Genomic DNA, 14,831 nt, shown 5'->3' on the forward strand with positions numbered 1-14,831 from the left:
ATCGGGGTAGGTCCATGTGGCTTCTCCTCAGGGATGTCTTGCAGGAAGTGAGCCTTGCCAACTGAAGCAGGGAACTGGCTAAGGCAGCTGCACCCTGGTCTGACCATCAGAAAGCAAGAGACTCGAGAACTAGAAAGGCAAGACTCACCGAGCCATTTACCCCTCTGCCCTTCAATTAACCCCACATGTGTGTATCGGCCAGGTTGGCACAATAAACTTTAACTATCTCAACAATGTGGCCCTATGGAGGAGGGAGGTGGGCTACTATCCTGAAAGTTGACGATTTAGCCGCTTCGCAGAACCAACTCAGCCATGGGGAGTTACGTGGTTAATAGCACTACACTGACCTCGAGGAGCAGGGGAGAGGAGTCAGGATCTGGGAGGCTGCCAGGCAAGCTCAACCCCCTGCGCTGCCAGGAGGAGTTTGATGGCTCGATGAGAGGCTGGGAGACAGACCTCTCGCCTGGTTTTGTATTTTCTGAGACCACAGCCATATCAGATAGGATTGGGTCAGCCGTGAGTCATAGCATTGTAGCTAACTTAGACATGTGCATTCCTCACACAAAGACGTGCAGAATGCTCCTCAGCATAAAAGGGCAGCATTGACCCCACAGTAACTTTCAGAAGGCAGAGCAGGAGGATGAATGGAAACACGCAACCCCAGGAAGAAGTGGGGAGGGTGCTGTTCCATTGAGGGGATTGCAACCAATGACAAGAAACAAAATATGCATACATTGTTAGGAGGAAAACTAATTTGCTCTATAAACTTGTACCCAAACTATGATTTTTTAAAAAAGAGGAGGTGCAGAAGTAAGCAGGCCAGGGCAGATTTGACAGTTCTATAAACATAGTTCCCAGGCTCCTTCTGGATTTTCCCTCTGCCACCTCTAGGGTATGGTCCTCATCCTTATGACCCCAGTTTCAAGTAGTAGAGTAGACGAAGGGAGGGAGGACCACGTTCCACCATCTGAGTGTTCCCAGAAGTTCCACCTAAGACCTCAGCTCCCTAATTGGCTATAACAGCTTAGCTGCAAGGGAACCTGACACATGTACTCTTGTTAAACTGGGAAGCAATATTTTAAAAAAGAAACCCATTGCCATCAACCTCGTAGCATTGAATCCATAGAGTAGAACTGCCCCCATTGGATTTCGAAGGCTGTAAATCTTTACTGAAGAAAGGGGACACATTTTTTCTCTCACTGAGTGACTAGTACATTCAAACCACTGATCTTTTGGTTAGCAGGTAACTGTTTCACCACTGTGCTTCCAGGGTTCTCAGGAAGGAAGGTACTTAAGCTGAAAAGGTGGGATTCTTTTCATTTGAGAGCTATTTGGAGAGTAGATATTTCGTAGGCAACTAGAGCTTCCACCAGAACAGCCTAAGCACTAATGGTGGGCATTGCCACTAAGAAATGCATTTCATTCAGCCATTCATTCTGTTAGTGTTTATTGAGTAATCATAATGCAACAACTACTTTTCTTTTAAAAATTTGAAGCTCTTTTGACATGTACCAAATTATTTTGTCGTATGCATTCAAAAGACATTTACTAAATGCCAATAAGTGGCAGACACAGAACTGGTGATGCAAAGATAAGTCTAAGATACAGTTTTCGGTTTTAAAAACCTCATGCTTCTACAGAATGGGAGAAAATAGTTCACAGTCTGCAAAAATGGTGTGGGGGGCCATGGTGGACCTCCTCTGACTTCACACGTGGGAAAAAAGAGAATCACTAGCCCAAGGCTCAGTTCTATAAGGCAGAGAGCTCAGACATACCCCCACTGTCCAAGCTTCCTTGATCCTATTCTGATATTAACCATCCCTCCCATGGCACTCTATTTCTCTGGCGGGTTTGATAATCCATTGCAAAAGCCACACAAGACTCACTGATAGTGCTCATGATTGTGGGGGCTTAAGGAAACGAACAAATTACAAGTCAGGATCAGAAATGTTAAGGATACAGTTCTCTCTCTAGCAATGCTTTTCCATTGTGTTGGCATACACACCTGTCTGGCTCTTGGCTTCTCAGCCACATAGCCCCTTGACCTCTGCTCTACTCGGGAAAGCCTACCAATAAAGATGTCGAAAGGGTGCCTCACTCTAAAAGCTGGCCTCCTGCCAGAAGACATTCAGCTGTACTCATTCTGTGGGCTGAGAAGACCACTGCTCTCTCTCTTGGTCTTAGCACTGGTGCCTCTCTTCTGGGCAGGGGTCCTGGATATGTTTTACTTTTGGCTCTTCTTTCTGGGTAGTTACAATGAGATTCTCCATGGCAGCTTCTGAAATGGCTCACTTTATACCTAGCAGGATGGTAAAACTGACCAGTCCTCACATTAGAGTTCCCACATACCTTATTTGAATATGCCCCCTCAGTCATTTGGTGGGATTTACAAACACATTGGATAGAAAAATCAATGCATTTGGACTATGGTGTTGGCAAAGAATATTGAAAGTACCATGTACTACCAAAAGAATGAACACATCGATCTTGAAATAAGTACAGCCTGGGTGATCCTTAGAGGCAAGGGTAGTGAGACTTCATCTCATGTACTTTGGACATGTTGTCAGGAGAGATCAGTCCCTAGAGAAGGACATCATTTTTGGTAGAGTGGAGGGGCAGTGAAGAAGAGAAAGGCCTTCAATGATATGGATTGATATACTGGTTGCAACAATGGGCTCAAACATAAGAACAATTGTGAGGATGGTGCAGGACCAGGCAGTATTTTATTTTGTTGCACATGGGGTCACTATGAGTCAGAGCTGACTCCATGGCAACTAACAACAACAATGAATAGAAGGGAGCCCTAGTGGCATAATGGGTAATATGTTGATCTCCTAACCATATGGTCAACAGTTCTAACCCACCAGATTCTTGGTGGGAGAAAGATGAGTTTTTCTGCTCCCATAAAGATTTACAGCCTTAGAAACCCACAGGGGCAGTTCTACTCTGTCCGGTAGGCTCGCTATTAGTCAGAATTAACTCAATGGCAGTGGGTTAAGCAATGAGATCAGGTATATAGTTCCTGATAGTCTGCAGTGAGTATTCTAAAGTATTTAGCCATTCAGAGTCAGATCACATTGCTTAAATTGGCTGTATTTAATGCATCTAGGGTCACTATGAGTTAAAATTGATTCAGTGGTAAGGAGTTTGTTTTTCGGTTTATGGATAGAAGAGGCATACCATGAAATTCAACTGTGGCACAAAATCATATAATAAGTGGCTTCCAAAATCCATGGAAAAATAAAATTAAAAGATAATGGGAGTTTTTTCCATGAACTTTTTGAATCCTCTTCATATTTGATAACAGTTTAACATCCAGAGTATATAACAAATTCCTTTAACTCAACACAAGACTAACAACACAAATTTTTTTATCATTTTATTAGGGGCTCATACAACTCTTATCACAATCCATACATACATCAATTGTGTAAAGCGCATTTGTACATTCATTGCCCTCATCATTCTCAAAACATTTCCTCTCCACTTAAGCCCCAGGCATTAGGTCCTCATTTTCCCCCTCCCTCCCTGCTCCCCGCTTCCTCATGAGCCCTTGATAGTTTATAAATTGTTATTTTGTCATATTTTGCCCTGTCCGACGTCTCCCTTCACCCACTTTTCTGTTGTCCATCCCCCAGGGAGGAGGTCACACACAGTTCCTTGTAATCGGTTCCCTCTTTCCTACCCACTCTCCCTCTACCCTCTCTGTTTCGCCACCCACACCATTGGTCCTGCAGGGATCATCCGCCCTGGATTCCCTGTATTTTCAGTTCCTACTGTCCCAGTGTACATGCTCTGGTCTAGCCAGACTTGCAAGGTCGAATTCGAGTCATGGTAGTGGGAGCGGGGAGAAAACATTTAGGAACTAGAGGAAAGTTGTATTTTTCATCGTTGTTACATCGCACCCTGACTGGCTCATCTCCTCCCCGAGACCCCTCTGCAAGGGAATCTCCAGTGGCCTACTAACGGGCTTTGGGTCTCCACTCCACACTCCCCCCATCATTCACTATGGTAAGATTTTTTGTTCTGATGATGCCTTATACCTGATCCCTTCGACACAACAACACAATTTTTAAAAATAGGTAAAGGATTATTTCTTAGAGTTCCACTCCTGCTGTAACAGAAATACTATCATTAGAGGGCTTAAAAAAAACCTGAAGTGTATTTTCTCCTACTTTTAGGGGTTAAAAGTTCAAATTAGAGTCTCAGCCAGCTTGATTTCCTTCTTTATAGGTAACCCTAGGCATTTCTTGGTTCATTGGCTTGTAGACCATACTCACATGGTGTCTGCTTCATAGGACTCAGAAGGGATTAGGTTTAGGACCCATACTGACATGACCTCAACTGGTTGACTAAGTATAGTACATAAGATTACATTGTGGAAAGTGATTGCATTAGGTTATAGGACTTAGGATGCCAATACATATTTTGAGAAGACACAATTCGATCCATAACAAGAGTTGAGTAGACATTTCGCCAAAGAAAACATCTCGTAAGTTAGAAATTACAGTACAAGGAATGCAGGTTGTGGTCTTTGCCTTCTGTGGTCATCAGTTCCCATTTTAACCTGCAAGTGGGCGACAGATGTTATCCCCATTGTCAGACTCTTTACAGGAGAGTTTTTTTCATTTCCTAAATCCAGGCCTTCCCTCGCTTTGTCAATATTGCTCCCGCTACATACAAAGTTTGTATCATTTACCCTGATTCTAAAGGAGCCCTGAAGTGGGTTAAGTTGGGCTGGTCTCCGCAAAGTCAGCAGTTCAAATCCACCAGCTGCTTTGTGGGAAGACTATGAGGCAGCCTGTTCCTGTAAAGATTTATAGTCTCAGAAACTCCGAGGAGCCATCATCATTGACTCCAGAGCAGTGAGCGGGTACCCCAATTCACACGCTCATGTTCTTAAACCCACTGTGACCCCTACAGAAATTTCAGTCCCATCTAGTTCAGGGAAAAGGGAAGTCATGCCATTTTCAGCAATACTGAGAACTGAGAAAATGTGGAATATAGTGTGAATATCTATTGTTTCCAACTGATGGGAGCTGTTTCCTTGAAAGAGAAAAAGTGGGATTTGTACTAAGAATAGACTGTATTTCAAGAGAAACATCTGCCTGGTGCCTTCAGCTGAGAAATGAATTTCATTCGAGTTCCAGTTATTGTCTATTGTTCCCATTGGTGGTTAGGCTGAGATCTGATTTCCACTTCAATTCTCACAGTCGGCATTATTACTTCCTTTTGTGTAACTTTTGGGAAAACAAAATTTGATATGAATCAAATTTTGTTTCTAGTTCCCAGCAAAGAGAGACTCTGGAATTTTGTTGTTGTTGTTTCTTTTTCTTTTATGGGGGGTGGGGGTGGGGTGGCAAAATACAATGAGAACAGGTTCAGACGTAAATCAAAATACTTAACTCACAATGGAATATCTTTTGGGAGTCCTCTGCCTTTGTTTCAAAATCTGACATTTCATGACTGTTCCTTTCCTAATTTAGAACGGAATGCACCTGCTGCCTAAACCCTGTGACTTCCTGTAGCTCAGGCTTCCTCTTTCAGTCTTAACAACCCAGAGAGCTGTAAATTGTAATCTGTTTGCAGATTAAGAAACATGCATCAAGAAAACACTGACAGTTTTGGCAGGCTCTTCAGAAAAAAAAAAAAAGATGATCCAATTGAAAGGACCATGTCACAGCAGCAAGCCATTCGCTTTGCGATCCGATTCTTAAAATGGATCTTCCTTGTCAACGTTGAATTTAAAAGTCTGTCTGCTGCCTGCGGTCTCTTCTCATTAAGCCTGTGTTCCTGTGCTCGACGGAATTCATGGCATTGGATGCACGTTGTCTTCTCTGAGCTCGCTCTCGTTGCTGGTCAGTTCAGTCAAACGAGGCAGAAACCGAAGTCCTCCCAATGCTTGCCATTCCATAAATCTTTTTATGGTGAAAATGATACTGTTTTTATTCAGACCGTGCTGTTTTTGACATCAAACAGTACCAAGTTAAGCCTTTACACCAAATTCATGCTGTTTTTTTAAGGGGGGGAAAAGGTGCGGGGGCGGGGGGTGGGGGGGGAGTGAGGAGGGGTAACCTCTTAAACCATCTATTTGAGAACAATGTGTATTCTGCTGCTGCTGGTTGAAGTATTCTGTGTCAGATGTAGTTGATGGGTGGTCCTGGGGGGGGGGAGACACACGTCGGACAGTGTAACATATAACAAAAGAATAATAATTTACGAATTAGGCAGGGTTCACGAGGGAGGGGGAAGTGGGGAGGGAGGGGGTAAAATGAGGAGCCGATCTTAAGGGCTCAAGTAGAAGGCAAATGTTTTGAGAAGGATGATGGCAACAAATGTACAAATGTGCTTGACACAATGGATGGATGGATGGATGGGTTGTGATAAGAGTTGTACGAGACCCCAATAAAATGATTTTTAAAAAATGGAAAAAAGGAGGTGGCGACGAATCTCTCGTACCATCAACTTTTGAACATGACCCAAACTTTTAGCCTAAATGGCAGACGTGAGCAAAATGTCAGCCTTGGAAGTGTCCTTAGGACCTTTGTCTCCGAACCATGTGAAAGAATGGGAAGCGTGGAAGGTATTAATTGATGGCCAAATTTCATAGAGTGGAAGCTCTCTGAGGACACACCCAGGAGCAGAAGTTGTTAAGGAGAGAACCCGAGGCTATGAACTCCACTTGCCTCAATAAATCCCCTTTAGTAGTTGCCTTGCTTTCTAAGCTGCCTCTAAGATATCCTGAGGTGATTTTTTAAATGATGATGCACACCCCATGCCTCGAACCAATGACATCAGAATCTCTGGAGGTGAGTCTGAGGCATCAGTATTTTTGTGTCTGCTAACCAACCAGCCTGCGGTTCAAACCCACCAGCCGCTCTAGGGAGGACAGACAAAATAATCCGCTCTGTAAAGATTACAGCCTTGGGAACCTCGTGGGGGCAGTTCGACCCCATCCTACATAGTCACGATGAATCAAAACCCCCTCAAGGGCAAAGAGTACGGCCCGTGTACTATTTCTTGTGTCTGCCTACAACCTCACACTTTTGTAAGAGCTCCAGGTCTGCTCTCCTTCCAAGTTCCCACTTTTAGGGCCCACACAATTTGGCTTTTAGCTGTTGAAGTGGATTTTAAATGCTTGTGACTCACTGGAATGTTTACTCTCGTAATTCTTTTTAAGTCTGTCTCCTGCTCTCCTTCTGCCTTTGATGTTAACTGGTAAACACTGTGGTTGAGTTGTTTCTCTTTGCCACGTTAGAATTAAATGCCTAAATGAACTCAAAGGAAGGGAAGACGCAGGTCAGCTGTCCGGTTAAGGGCTACAGCTGTGGTTCTGGAAAGCCCGAGTCCCATGAATGCCTTGTCTTACCGCCTTCTCCTCCTCTCGTTCCTCCAAATGAAGGCATCCCCTGTCTCGGTGGTGTTTTTACAGTTGGCTTTAGGCTCACTCAGCAAATGTGTTGTCTGGATGAAGGGTTAGATTTTCCTATGCTGAATCACATATTTTGCTGCTTGGGAAATGTATTTAACGAAACTCAATTGGAGAGTTAGTCCCAGTTTACTTGGCATATCTGGACTTGTCCTCGAATGTCCTTTACCCCTGAGAGATTGAAAGGGGTGAATAATAAGGGTGCATGCTTGCTTGCTGTTCAGTGAGAAGGGGCAACATGGAGAAGGCTTGGGCAATTTGTTTTCTTGCTTAGAATTTGGGTCAGAGGTACTTGCTAAATTAATTGAAATTGAATTACTTGAATTAACTTCAATTATAATTTCAATTATAACTGAACCAATTGTTCAGTTTAAACAGAGTCACATCTTTTGTGTGCAGTAAGAGTAGTTTTTTTCAGCAAAGAGTATGATCACCTATTAGGAAAACATTCTGGGATTAGCATCATTTCTTGCCATAAGAAAATTAATGGGTAAGTCAAAAATTGTTGCTATAAAATCTTAGAAACCTTGATGATTAAGTAAAAACATCCAAATATGAAGCTATTGTTTCTCAACATATCCTCCATCTAGGTCTGTGTATTAGTCTGGGTTGACTAGAGAAACAAATTCATAGACACTCAAATGTGTATAAAAAAGAGCTTTATATAAAGAATAATTGGATAGTAAGAAAATATTCCAGCCCAGTCCAGATCAAATCCATAAACCCAATATTAGCCCGTAACTCTGTTACTAGTCCACAAATCCCTCTTCAAACTCAAGCAGTACATACAATGATGCAAAATGCAGGAAGATCACAGGCCAGTGGTTGCAAAGTCTTATGGCTCCAGTGGCGGTGGAAACATCTGCAGGGCTCTCCCAAGTCGCAGTGTGACTGTGCATGGTTGGTTAACAGGAAGGTGAGAACAGAGAGTGTAGCCTGCCTCCCGGGAGAAAGAGACAGGCTGTAACTCGTTATGGGGGTAGAAAGCCCCATCTTTCTCTAGAGGAGCAACCGGTGTTTTTGAACTACTGACCTTGTAGTTAGCAGGCTATTGCATAATCACTATACCAACAGGGCTCCTTATAAGCCCCCACAATTGTCCTGTGTTTTTCAAGAAAATCTGCAGATTACCCCTTGGAAATCCAAAGGGGTAATAAAAAGCTGCAGTAAATTTCTGAGCCTGACCTCGCTGCCTAGAAGATAACTGGCCCAGCAGATCCTCTTGGAAGCTACTGTTTTGATTGGACCTTGTTTTTTGGAGACACTGTAACCAGACTAAGACAAGTGTACTCAAAAGGTAATATATCTGTAGCCATCCAGTGATCACAGAGATCTGTTTCCATCTGTTTGGTTTGAAATAAACCTGTACACGTGTGTTAGGTTGGATTCTCCAGAGAAGCAAAACCAGTGATGCTTGTAATATATTGTCTATAGAGCGAGATTGATATCAAGAAATAGCTTCCACAGTTGTAGGAGTAGGTTAAGTCCAGTCTGGATCAAGTCAGGCTTCTCCTGACTCAGGGAAGCTGATGAACAGGAAGTAGGATGATGAAGTGGAGACAGTGGAGCCATAGCCTGGCAGATGCAGAGAAAATAGGAATCTAAAGTCAGCTGAATTAACCTACTGTTGGTAGTCTGCAGACGGCTCGTATGATAAAGCAGGTGACGCAACAGATCAAGGAACCAACTCCAGCAGAAGGCGAAACGGCCTACGAGGATTCAGCTCTGCTTGGTCTCTCTCTTATACAAAGGGCACACCTCCACCCAAAGAGGTGTCATTGGGCTGTGACCCAATTGATAGATTGGGCTCCACTCCCACTCCTAGCCAGGAATGTCTAGTTGACATAATTCCTAACCATCATAACATGTATGAACTGGAACCCTAGTGGTGATATTTTTTGGTTTACCCTTATATAATGTGTCTTACCTGGATACCTACTATATGAGGGGTACCCCCCCCAAAAAAACAGATTTTTTTCCTCCAAAGCTATTTATTTATTTATTTTTAACAAAACAACCTTATCACTTTCAAAGGATTCGCCATTATACTTAATACATTTGTTAAATTGGCAATTTCATTCTTGGAAACATTATTTAAACTTATCTGTTTGGATGGCTGACAGCACCTCCCTCATTTTTTCTTCACCTCTTCTACATAATCAAATAGCTGTCCTTTCATGTCCCTCTTCATTCATGGAAACAAAAGGAAGTCTTTGGAGGGAGGTCTGCTGAGTAAGGTGCATAGGGCAAGAGAGGCATGCTGTTTTTCACCAGAAACTAGTTCACTGAGATGGCTGCATGAGCAGGTACGTTGTCATGGTGGCAAAACCTGTCCACCATCTGCCACAAATTAGGCCTTTTTTGTCACACACTGTTATGCAATCTTTTCAGAACCTCTAAATAGAAAGCTTGATTAACAGTCTGACCTGGTGGAATGAATTCAAAATGCATTATCCCCCTCATATTTAAAAAAAGAAAGAAAAAAGTACATTGTCTTGATCTTTGATTTCCCTTGATGAGGTTTTTTTGGTCGAGGTGATAATGGCATCTTCTATTGGCTTGATTGATGTTTGCTTTTGGGTTGTAAGAATAGCACCATGTCTCCTCACCAGTAATGACCTTGGAGAAAAGTCTGAGATACTTCGGAGCTGTTCTTTCAGAACATAGCATGTTTCCATTTGATGCTCTTTTTCCTGGTCAGAATCCGAGGCACAAATTTTGCAGCGACCCTTCTCATTCCCAAATCCCTTTCATTACAATTCACTGAACCGAGTTCCAAGATAGTCCAGGTAGCTTTCCAATCATTTCAATGGTCCATCGATGGTCTTTGAGCACAAGTGCACAAATTTTGTTGTCATTTTCATCCATTCGGGAGGTTGACTGATGTCAAGTATGAAATTTGTCATCAATCAATCTTTCACCTTTTTTGAATGAGAAAACCATTTGTGAACTTGAGTTTTTCCTATAACTCTGTCCTTGTAAGCTGTGTTCAACATTACAACAGTTTCTACAGCATTTTTCCCAGACAGGAAACAAAATTTCATAGCCGCATGCTGTTCTCTTACATCAGCCATCACAAAAAACAAGGTTTGAGGGGAACTGCTTTTATAAAAAAAGAATTCACTGTGACCAGAGAGAACCTTCCTGGGAGATGCCACTAGATGCACTAACTCAGAGATTGCTGCTCAATGATACTCACCTAGAGGGAAAAATGCATACTAGGAAAGCTCTGCCCAGTGAAGCTTTTTTTTTTTTTCCATTTGTTTTTGGGTACCCCCTCATATGTTCACAATCCAAAGCTAAACCCACTTCTATCTGCTCAATTAAAACTTCATATTGACCTATAGGACAGAGTAGAATTTCCCCATAGATTTTCTGAGGCTGTAAATCTTTATAGAAGGAGACTGTCATATTTTCCCCCCTGGAGAAGCTGGTGGATTAGAGTCACTGATCTTTCAGTTGGCAGCTGAGGGCTTTCGTCATTGCACCACCAGAGAGCTTTCATGTGCACAATACTGAAAAAAAAAAACACAACAACAAACCAAATTCACCGTCATTGAGTTGATGCTAAATCATAGCGACTCTATAAGACAGGGTAGAACTACTCCTGTGAGTTTTCTAGATTGTAACTTTTTATGTGAGTAGAAAGACCTATCTTTCTCCTGTAGAGCAGCTGGTAGTTTTGAACTGCTGACCTCGTGGTTGACAACCCAACAAATAACCACTATGCTACCAGAGCTCTCTTCTCATGTGCGAATAGAGAACAGGAAAAAATACCACTACCACCCCCGAAACACAAGATCATGTCCTGCTATCAAGCCATCTAAGAGCTAACTGGGGAGAAAAATCTACCCATGGTGACAAATACATAATATAAGACACTGTATATGTAGGGGCTACAGTTGCAAGTGGAGAGTAAGCCCTGGGGGCTGCAGTGAAGCTGGAAAAGGAATTCCAGGCCAGGGAACAGAGTAGGAAACCCAGCAAAGAATGTGTCAAACCACTGAGTTGTTATCCAAGTACTTGGCTCTGATTCTCACTAGTCCATTTTTTCTCTTCTAAACAAAACTACACCTTTAAAGTTATTAACTGAGTTTTAAAAATTCTCAATTAGGTGGAGGGTTTACACTTCAGACCATCAACTCTTTGTTCAAGAGTTCAAACCACTCGTCACCTCTCCACCTCTCACCCCAGTGTTCTACGCCACCTTCTCCCTTAATTTCTTCTTTCCCTTTTATGGACCTCCAGCCTCCCTTTCACCAAAATCGACACCTGCAACACCTGGCAACAGACCTCTAGTCTGTTGCTTCATCTTCCCTCCCTTGTCATCCCCACTTGGCAACTTCTACATCTGTTCCTTTTGGTATCCTTGTCTTGGATTTTATCCTTACAGTAGTGGTCTTTTTTTTAAAAAAGCATTTTATTAGGGACTTGTACAACTCTTATCACAATCCATACATCCACCCATTGTGTCAATTACATTTGTACTTTTGTTGCCATCATCATTCTCAAAATACTTTCTTTCCACTTGAGCCCTTGGTCTCAGCTCCTCGTTTTTCCCCTCCGTCCCTGCCCCGCCCCCATGAACGCTTGATAATTTATAAATTATTATTCTTTCATGTCTTCCACTGACCGATGTCTCCCTTCACCCACTTTTCTGTTGCCCATTCCCCTCAGAGGGCATTATAGGTAGATCATTGTGATCGGTTCCCCCTTCCTCCCCCTACCTTCCTCTTCCCCTCCTGATATGGCTATTCTCAATATTGGTCCCGAGGGGCTTATCTGTCCCTGGATTCTCTGTGTTTCCAGCTCTTATCTGTTCCAGGACCCAAACTTCGTTATCCATTCTTCTATTGATGCGTGTTTGGGTGGTTTCCAACTTCTTGCTACTGTGCACAGTGCCGAGATGAACATGAGAGTGCATATGTCGGTTAGTGCTATGGCTCTTACTCCTTTAGGATATATACCCAGAAGAGGGATGTCTGGATCATATGGAATTTCCATCCCTAGTTAGTAGCACCATTGCGCTTTCCACAATGGTTGCACATGCTTGCAGGACTCTCCGGCAGTATATGAGCGTTTGATTTCCACAAGTCTCGGTGGTGTTTTGCCGGGGGTGTACCTTAGCTTCAAGAAAGAGAGCAGTCAAGAGCCCCAGGCCACAGCTTCACAGCTTGTAAACTCAAATATTGTGGGAACTGTAAAACCTTAGGATGACTTGGAGTGACTGAGTATCCCCAGGCCTGAGCCAATTCATGGGCAAGTGGGAGAGGAGCAGGGCACCATGCATGATAACCCTACCGGGCCTGGGCAGGTGGGCGAGTTCTACACATACACCGAAAAGGGAAATGGGGCTGGAGTATGGGTTGGGCAAAGGGTACAGCTCCCACAGGCTATAACGTTTAACATTATATTCATTTGTTTTCCAGACAGAACACAAACCCCCTGGACTGCCCTATACAAAACTAGACATTGAACAATCTGATCACGTCGTTCTCTGTCTTGTTTCTAGGATTCTGCCACCAAGTTGTCACTTTAACACCTAGACACAAACCTTCCCCCCTTGTCCTGCCTGCACATCACCATTTATAGTGCTCTCTCTCCCTCCTTAGGGTCCTTATCAACTAACAAGGAAAAGCTTCCCTCGAAGTTGTTTGGAGGTTATACCTCATGTAGGTGGGACAGGGTTTACCCTGGAGCCAGCCACCTGTCGTCACTCAAAGAGTACAGTTGGGAGCACATCTTGTACATGCTGACGTCATGTGATTCTATTACGAAAAAGGAAATGGGAGGCATGGGTCTAGCAGCTTCAGCTAGAACATCCTTAAAACGAGCACTTCCCTGTAAACCATTCCTCTTAAAAGATTTCTTTTCAGCCCAAACAATTCCCTTCTAAGCACTTAAATAATCCTGAAAACAGAGTTGATAGACTGTTCCCAGAAAACGAAGAAATGTGTTCTGTCTTGTTGTGTTTGTATACAGGAAAGACTGCGTTCTGAAGAGGCTGTTTTCTTAACAGGAAACGAAACTGCTAGTGTTCTACAAAGTACACTAAATACCTAACGTGGTGAAGAAATCATGCTGATTCACCAGACAGAAGCCAACCACCACCAACAGAACACTTGCCTGTGCTTTCCTTTCCTTTCTTTCTTTTTTTGAAATTGTGACTGGGGTAAAGGTTCACAGAGCAGAGCATCCGTTTCTCATTCAGCCATTCATTCACATTTTATTTTCTTTCCTTCACCGAAATCTCCTGAATGTCACATCCCAACTCCTCCCTTTGTTTCTGGTTCCATTCCTCTGCTGGCATAACCCATCTGAACTTTGCCCTTAGGTGAATGCTGCCCTTTTGATCTCAGTGGTTGATTATTCTAAGGTGTGTGTGTACCGCAGTAATGTCATCGTTCCCCTTATAGACCTACCTATTCTTTGGTGAATATAACTGTTTATCTTTCTTGTTTTAAATTGTGATGTAGGTGGAGGCTTACATTTCAGATCATCGATTTTGTATTCATATCAAGTTGATTCCAACTCTTAGTGACCCTAGAGGATAGCGTAGAACTGCCCCTCTAGGTTTCCAAAGCTGTAGATCTTGGCGGGAGCAGAAAGCAGCCACATCTTCCTCCCGAGGAGGGACTGGTAGGTTCAAACGACTTACCACGTAGTCTGACACATAAATTACCTTCACCTCACAGGAATCAGCCTTGTGCAGTTGATGCTGATGGCGAGTCTCTCTTTCTCCTAGTGAAGTTAGAGGGTCAGAGCCTTCTCCAAGCCATTTTTACATACATACATATACATACATACTGCTCAGCCACTAGGACAGCGGTTCTCAACTTGTGGGTTGCGACTCAGAAGTAAACCTGAGACACAGAATGAAGGTAGAATTGAGACAAAGAACGTGAGGTTAAGAGCGACTTTATTAAAGAAAGAGCCCCCAGGTGGTTCCACGACCCAAGGAGTTAGGTCAGGGAAATTGCGCCCCTCAGCAAGGTGGTGGGATACATATAAGGCTTGGGTCAGGGAAATATGCAAATGAGGTGGAGAGAGCTGCCGGGGCTTGTGCCCATAAGGAGAAGGGGGACCTCCTGGGGTGCAGCTGCAGAGGCTGAGTCCTTCTCAGACCAGCTTCTTGGAATGTGGGGGAGGGGCTGCACAGTCCAGCTCTGGCCTTGGGAGGCGGGGCGAAGGGGCTGCACGGTCCAGCAGGCCATCTTCCTGGAGAGCCGGGGGAAGGTGCTGCACAGACTAGACCAGGCCCAAACAACGACCTTTTCACAGGGGTCACCGACAACCATCGGAAAACAAATATTTCCGATGGTCTTAGGAACCAAGACATAGCTCCCCTATCGGTCTCCAGGCAGGTCCGCCCACATGCAGATACGCCCACCTACGAGTACCC

The sequence above is a fragment of the Echinops telfairi genome, unplaced genomic scaffold, assembly GCF_000313985.2.
Source record: "Echinops telfairi isolate 266 unplaced genomic scaffold, ASM31398v2 ScPeMD7_53;HRSCAF=182, whole genome shotgun sequence".
Lineage (NCBI taxonomy): Eukaryota > Metazoa > Chordata > Mammalia > Afrosoricida > Tenrecidae > Echinops > Echinops telfairi.